Source organism: Nicotiana tabacum, chromosome 4 (assembly GCF_000715075.1).
Source record: "Nicotiana tabacum cultivar K326 chromosome 4, ASM71507v2, whole genome shotgun sequence".
Taxonomy (NCBI): domain Eukaryota; kingdom Viridiplantae; phylum Streptophyta; class Magnoliopsida; order Solanales; family Solanaceae; genus Nicotiana; species Nicotiana tabacum.
Window position 1 is genome coordinate 55,665,750 of NC_134083.1, and position 7,038 is coordinate 55,672,787.

Consider the following 7,038-nt stretch of genomic DNA (forward strand, 5'->3'; position numbering starts at 1 on the left):
AATTTGTCGCAAGCAATCTAGAAATATGATAGGTGATTCATGTAAATGAAAATATGAACAAAGCACCAGTACAAGCATTAATATTTTTAAAACATTAATGAGAAAACAAAAGGCCAAAACCAGTGTCTTCAAAAATGTTGACCTCGCCTAAAAGGAGACTAGAAAATTTACGGTAAAAAGACTTATTTAATTGTTTTAACATCTCAGCAATAAGGTAGAAAGGAAAAAAAGAAGAAGAGCATATAAACAAGAACAGCTACATCTATATCCCATATGTCCAGTATTTCCAACACCATGCTTTTAACCAATAAGTGACCGGAATTCCAACAATTAAGCACACAGGTTTTACCAAATTGATGGAGATCCCGGGAATAGAATAGCCATTCATATGTTTACATTTGCAAATAAACAAATAAATAGTCCCTTTAAGTTTAGAAGTACTCTATTTCTGTCATTTCTCTATATCAATGAACAAATTGACTAAAACAAACACACCTCTGCATTTCTCTGGAATCTTTAACGTCAGCCTTGAACTTATGGAACCTCATACCGCACAAACCCTCGTTGGTTAAAAGCAAACGCAACTTCAACTTTTAATAATCAATCTTAACCTTTTTCTATTTTAATCAGTGCAAAAAAAAAATTAAACTTTTACTTATTTAAAAATAATTTATTTAATCTATAGCCACACAAAATATACGTGATAACATACTTTTTTATTTTCTTTAAAATATGTGCCCGATGAAATAGGATCAAGGGAAATATTATTTTAGGCACCATTATTCCTTTTTTTTTTGGTTTATAAGAAAAGTACCTTAAAGCGAGCTTGACACAGTCGTAGAGTATTGGGAAACAAAGTGTTACGTTGTTGTTCGACCAAAAATTATAATTTTCGGCTAAAATTATTATATTTTATGTAATAATGGGTTAAACCTAGTTAATGATAATATCTCTAAATGCGAGTTTTGAAAGTGTGTGCGAGGTGGGACAGATCCAGTAGGGACTGATAATAACAAGCATTAAATAGTCATAAAATATATGACAGATCCAGCAGGGGCTGATAATAACAAGCATTAAATAATCATAAAATATATGCAATAATGGAAGAAGGACTCATAATAAATAGCAATAAATGACATTTGAGTAAATAGGAGGTGATTCACCAAATAAATAATGAGCTAGGTGATTATTCCTCCTTATAATTATGAGTGACAGACAAATCTTAGAACATTCGAAATCTTCTCGGATCTGATGGAAAAGTGCAAGATAATGTAAACAAGAATCTTGATAAAAAATGTGTTCTTTGTATCTTTTTAAGAGGGAGAGAATATTTTGTAAAGTCTACTCTTATCACAATGAATATCATATGCCTCTATTCATTATCTTTTTTCCTATTTATATGGGACATACCCCCAATAAACTCTAATAGTACAGGTACAAAGAATATCCAATAGAATATTCTCTTTAATATCATGCCCCAATAAACTAGCCGTTACAGTTCTGTTAACGACGCTTGACATCGACCATCTTCCGCATCTTGACCATGGATTTGTCATTTTCTGGTCGACCTCGGCCGACTCCTTTCTCGATACTGCTTAATCCCAAGTACTAAGGCGGATTTCGACCTATACAGTTAGTCTATCCGCTTATTAAGGCCGGCCTCAGGCGACCTTAATGAGCGGATTCTATTTACTGCGGTTGGCAAAATTTGGGCGAGAAAGTCGAGCAGTGACATTTCAGACGAGATGACATCGTGACCTTTCGTGAACTGCAGCTTTTGGGGTTGTGTCGCTTCTGTACCAAAATGACGTCACGACGTCATGCGTCATTATGGCGCATTTTTTCGATGCTCCACGTCGTTTTCCATGCGACTGTTAGTTGGGGGATGCCGTTTCGACTCCAGTGCCAGGTAATGATGGCATAGTCTCTTGGTTTTGGTGCGTGAATCCTTATAAAGAGAGGTGCAACGACGTTCGTTTGCTCCTTATTTTTTTCATAAAGAACCTTGTGCCTTCTTCTTCTTCTTCCCCTGCTGAATATCTTCCCTACTGGTCTTAGCGATTCTCATTACCTTTCATACTTCCTTGCCGGAATATCCCCTTTCAAGAAAAAGAAATATGGTTAATGTATCCTCTGGTTCTGGTGCGAGAATTGGCCCTGCCCCTTGGCAGTGCTTATGCCCCCTCGCGCTGATGGCGTCTCTGTTGTCGTTGAAGACGAGAATTTTTCCATGGTGGAAGAAATAATTCCCCGTAGTGAGAAAGTAAGGTCTGACTTTTCGAAGGCGCCTGAAGGCGAGCTCGAGATTTCGGAGTCAGCGATGAAACAGGTTGATCTGACTGAGCTTAGGAAAAAATTCAACATTCCTGCCTACATCGATCTAGTCACAGCAGGGCGCGATATGATACAAATTCACCGCCCTGGGAATTGCGCGTTCTATGCATACCCTTTCCATGTTAGCTATACTCTTCCCCTTCTCCCGTTGGAGGAGGAATTTTGCCGCTACTATGGTGTTTGCCCGGCCCAACTCTCCCCATACATCTACAAGCTTATTAGGATGCTCACAAATTTTGTGGAATTGGCCGGGGTCGAGGTCTCACTCCGCCATCTGGCGCTTCTCTTCGCCCCTAGATTCTACAGGGGGATGATATTGCACCTTCGTCATCGAGGAAGTAAATGCATAGTGGTGAAGATTGACGATAAGGCAAATCGTCAGTTCTGGCTCAACTACTTTTTTGTCAGAACCGAAGACGTGGTGCCAAACATGGACGGCTTCCCTGAGATTTGGAATTACATTCGTAAGTATCTATGTTTTTTGTTAAAGCACTTGATTTATTTTGGTTGTCGATTCTAACATTTTGTCCCTTCTTCGTACAGCCAAGACTATGCCCCATCCTTTGGTTGGGGATATTTCAAACTGGGTTGGTCGGGTTCTGCCTCGCATTGCGGGGATTCGTGAATGGCCGGGCTTTCTCAAGAAGTTCGGACCTGCTTCTTCCTTGGCCGGTGAGTTCATCTGTACAATTTTTTGCCATCTCGACCTCGTGGTCATTTACTTGTTGCAGTTTTATTCTTGGTAGTGATAAACTTAATTTCTTTTCAGTTTGAGGATCTTCGAGGAGGCCAAGGGCTCCTCCTCCTGCGTTTCGTAAGAGGAGAGTTGATTCTTCTTCGGAGTCTATTCTCATCGTGACCGCGGCTAGGCCTACCCGGTCATCTACTTTTGTTCCTTCTTCCACCGCGACCAGGTCTGCTCAGTCATCGGCCCCACCTGCTGCTACCTCAGCATCAGTTTCTTCTCCGCCTGCAGACATATCGGCAGTAGAGCTTCCGGCTTCCCCTTTGTATCGTCTAGTGGATGAGGAGGAAGAGTCATCACCGAGCGGTGGGAATTTAGTTTCCCATAATAGAAAGTCGGTTGACGTCGGTGACGGGATCGCCATAGCTGTGGATTCAGCAAGGGGCGACTTTGTCATTCGTGAGACGACGATAATAGTGCTTGGAGATGACGTTGAGTTGTCGTCCGAGATTCCACCATCGGTTGAGGCCGCAGAGGGTGTGTCCCTTCCCGAAGCCACGATGGAAGCTGAAGGGCCATCAACGAGAGTCCCTGATATTTTGCGGCAAGATGAGCCATCGGCTTCGCGACCGGCTGAGGGTCCTCCTTCGCTGGCCGAATGGAAAGGAAAGAGTTGTAACACTCCAAAGTTTTAACTAATATTTGCATTCTTGATTGAGCATCTTTATAATGAAGATAGATTTTACGTCGTACTTCCTATACGTGAATTTGACAATATATAAAAAAAATACTTTTTTTAAGTTTTGTTAATATTGACAAAGAAGTTCCATGGTGTTGCTATGTGTAACACTTAATATTATTTTGATGAATTGCTATTAAATAAATTAGATATTTAAGGTTTTGGGCTGCCACCCTTTTTGTATTTATCCAAAGAAAAAAAGTTGGGCAGCCACCTTTTGCTCATCCTCATCTATTCTTAAGGACCTCCTCTCATAATTCATTCTTTCATGTCAAAGAAAACCCCTAACCTCTTCCCTTCTTATCATCTGAAATACCTCATGCTAACCATAAGAAATTTTCACTAAACCAACCAGCAAAACTCGTTCTTGGTGAAGCTCAAGTTGCTCCTCTCTTTTATGATAAGTTACTAAACCCGTTTTTACACTAGACAACTATTAGTGTGTTCTTTGTATCTTCTTATATAGGAATCTATTTTAAGCGATCCAAGCTTTTCTGGAAATATATTTCATAGATCTATAACTCTTATTGAGGCACCAAAACCTGGTTTGTCTTTTATTTACCCGAAAATGGGTGATGAAGTACAAGGCACGTGTTGCCCAAAACCTGGTTTGTCTTAAGACCAAAATCTCGTAACTTGAATTTGGTAACTTGTTTTGCTGTTTTAGGGTGTGTTAATAACTCAAGTCTTGTAATATACTGAATTTACACTTTGTCTTGTAAAAATATACAAAGGAGAAGACTAGTTTTTTTTACTCGCTTGTTTGAAGTTTATGTACAATATGAATAGGCAGTGATGTTGAACGAAAAGTATAATTTTGTTAGGAAGTTGCTTAACGTATTGATTATTCAAGAAGGGTTATATCACCTTATGTTGATATTTTGATATTGTATTTTGTTTATTTTTAAAAATATGAAGTGTATTTTCAAAAACAAAATATTGAACTTTGAACCTTTATCGCATGGGCCTATTTCCGTTATTAAATTATTCTGAATGTCTTTTTGGATTAATATCTTCTTAATTTTGTAAGTAGTAAATTAGATTTGTTTCTTAAGTAGCACCCCCCCTCCCCCCCCCCAAAGGGAGTTGCTACAAGTTTTGGTATCAGAGCCTTGGTTTGTGATTCTATGATTTTTGTTGTGATCGTACCTAGTATTTGTTGTTATTTCCTTTCTTGAAAATGACTCGGAGATTATAAATTTTTGCATACTTGCTTAATATAATTTGTTGTATTCCTTGTGTATATGAATTATGTACATGTCCCTGCTGCAGTGTGATCTTATCTTTTATAGGAGTTTTAATATGGCTTCCTCTTCGAATAAAGCTATTGAATCCGTTGATGAAAGTCAGGCCCATTATAATGCTCCACCTCACCTTCAGGAAGGAGATGAAGAACCCTTACCTAACCTAAATCATCATCGTGTTAGTAAAAATGAAGTGGGCAGTAATCCAAGAGCAATGTGTCATAGTATTCCTATTATGACTCATCCATTTCAGCAGATGACTGAGTTTTTTCGTCACTTGGCTGGGACAATGTCAGAACCTAGTGAAATGAATTTTGAGAAGATGAGAAAAATGGGTGGAGTTGAATTTGAAATCACTACTGATCCCACGGTAGCTGAACAATGGCTCGAGCGCATGGAAAGGGTCTTTGAACAACTGGAGTGTATTAATGCTGCCAAATTTAAGTATGCTATGTCTCTTTTATAAAAGTATGCCTATGATTGGTGAGTAAGTGTGACAAATGCAACAGCAAAACCTCCGGTGCTTACTTGAGATGACTTCATGAAAGCATTTCATGCGAAATATGTTCCCCCTGTCTATTGTGATGCTAAGAAAAAAGAATTTCTGAATTAAGACAAGGGAGTATGTCTATTGCAGAGTATCAACAAAAATTTCTCAGGCTTTCTCGCTATGCTTGAGGTATTATTGATGATGAAAGAGATAAGTGCAGAAGATTTGGAGGAAGGTTTGAATGGTTCAATCCGAAAATTTGTGGCAATCTTGCAACTTGAGGATTTTTCCAAGCTAGTTTCAGTTGCTCTTACTTGGGAAAGCATTGACAAGGAAGAAGCTAGTATGAGAGAAAATAAGTTTAGGAATGGTAATTCAGATTATGGCGGTCCATCCAAGAAGGGAAGGTTTGACTATTCCAAGACTGAAAGTGCACAGAAGTCATCATATCATAAGCAAAATAAGCCAAATTTCTCTTCTGCTAGTACTCTAAGTTATGGCCAAGGCAAAACTTATACAACTACTTATGCACAGTGCGAGAAGAATCACTATGGTGCCTGCATAAGAGCTTCTGGTGCTTGTTTTAATTGTGAAAGTCTGGATCATAAAGTGAAGGATTGTCCTAATCATAATCCTCTTTCTTCTACACATACAAAAGGCTCAGTTCAAAAGCATGTCACTACTCATTCTCAATCTAATAGCGGTGCAAGACCTAGAAATATGCAAGCAGCGAGTTCGGGTGGAGCTAATCAGGGTAGTGGGTCGAGAGTTGCTGCACGAGTCTATGCTATGAGACAGAAGAATGACAAAGATGGCCCATACGTGGTTGTTGGTAAATTTCACTTATTTGGCATATCTTTTGTTACATTAATTGATCCTGGATCTTCGCACTCTTATGTTTGCTCATCACTTGCAATTCCTGATACTGTTAAATCTGTGAGACTTGACTTTGATGTGCTTGTCACGAGTCCATTAGGGCATCAGGCTGTTGTTAACAGGATTTACCGAGATTGTCCATTCATGATTTAAAACCTAGTCTTCCCTGCAGACTTGCTTGAAATGCCCTTCCAATACTATGATGTTATTGCTGGTATGGATTATCTCCATAGGCACCATGCATTGGTTTATTATAGGTTGAAGCAAGTGACTTTTAGGACTCCTGCATATTCACACATAGTAGTTCAAGGAGAAAGATCATTGACATCTAATATTATTTCTGCGGTATTGGCAAGGAAGATGATTCGTCAAGGTTGTGATGCCTATCTTGCTCGTATAATCGATATATGATTGGGGAGTCCAAGTCTTGAGGACATACCAACCGTGTGCGACTTTCATGATGTATTTCCTGATGATCTTCCTGGTTGCCTCCAGAAAGGGGGATTGAATTTCCTATAGAGCTTATCCCTGGAACTACTTCTATTTCTATCGCTCCTTATAGAATGGCTCTAGCTGAATTAAAAGAGTTGAAGGCTCAATTGCAAGAACTTCTTGAGAAAGGTTTTATCCATCCCAGTATTTCGCCTTGGGGAGCTCCTATTTTATTTAT